Below are 1,372 nucleotides of genomic sequence, written 5' to 3' on the forward strand. Positions count from 1 at the left end.
ATACTAGAAAAAGTGCTTTGAAGGGTAGATGAGGTGCTGGTGTGGGTGCACATCTGTGTTACCCAACATAAAATGAATAATACCTATTCAGTCCATTTGCATTGAATTGAGGGACCCAAGGAGCCCAACACTAGCAAGCACTCTGAAAGGAGAAACAAAGTTATGGCACTCTCCAATGTTCCTCACTGACTTTTATTGACATCTTAGACATGAGAAAATACAGCACAGTGTAAAAGCTTCAAAGAGAGAGTAAAGGTTAAAATCAAGTAGTTTTTCTTTAACTATACAACTGAGCTCCTAACACATCTCATTTACTGTAATTCTGTCTTTCTTTAATCTTATCATTGCCAATACATGACCTACAATATGACAGTATTGTAGGTCACTCAGTATTGTTTTCAGTACTCAGGGCCAGCAATGATTCTTGCCTTTTTTCCAGATTACTCTGTTCCTAGTGACTCGCACTTTTAAACCTATGCTCTCTCTCTCTGATGTATAGCTGATCCAGGGGAGTACTTTCAAGGTGACCATAGCGAATTCCACCATGAACTATGTAGCACTTTTTCTAGAATGAGTTTGTGAACTTAATTGTCAAACTATACATTTTGGTATACAGTGTGATATTTTGATGTGTTTTACATAGTGAAATGTTTTTCACAACTGAGCTAATTAACAGATCCATTACCTCTCACTTTTTTATGGTGAGAATATTTAAGATGTTTTTTAGCAACTGTCAAATACCCAATTTTTTTTTAACTATAGTCACAATGCTTTTCAGTAGATCCACAGAATTTATTAATTCTAACTAAACTTGGATCAACATCTTTCCATTTCTCACTCCCCCCATCCCACAGTCCCCAGACCTGGGTAACAACCATGTTACTCTTTTATTTTGATGGAATTCTATTTGTTTCTTTCGTATTTGTTGCCTGTGCTTTTCAAGTCATATTCAGAAATCATTACCAAGGCCAATGTCAAGAAGCTCCCCTGTGTTTTCTTCTAGTATGTTTAAATTTTCAGATCTTATGCTTAAGTCTTTAATGCACTTTGAGTTTATGTTTGTATGTGGTATGAAATGAGGGTCTAATTCCATTCCTCCTTTGTGAATATGCAATTTTCCTAATATCCTTTGATGAATAAACTTCCCTTACCCTGTTACATGTTCTCGTTGCTTTGGTCAAAGATCAATTGACCGAAAATGTGTGGACTTTTTTTAGGTTCTCATTCTCTTCCTTTGCTCTTTATTTTAATTTTTATTCCAATACCATATGCTACTTTATCACCGTGGCTTTGTAGTTAATTTTAAAACCAGAAAGTGCGATGTATTCAACTTTCTTCTACTTTTCAAGATCTTTTCTTCTTGCTCTGGATC

The sequence above is a fragment of the Otolemur garnettii genome, unplaced genomic scaffold (assembly GCF_000181295.1).
Source record: "Otolemur garnettii isolate 467f Iridium unplaced genomic scaffold, OtoGar3 scaffold00121, whole genome shotgun sequence".
NCBI classification, from domain to species: domain Eukaryota; kingdom Metazoa; phylum Chordata; class Mammalia; order Primates; family Galagidae; genus Otolemur; species Otolemur garnettii.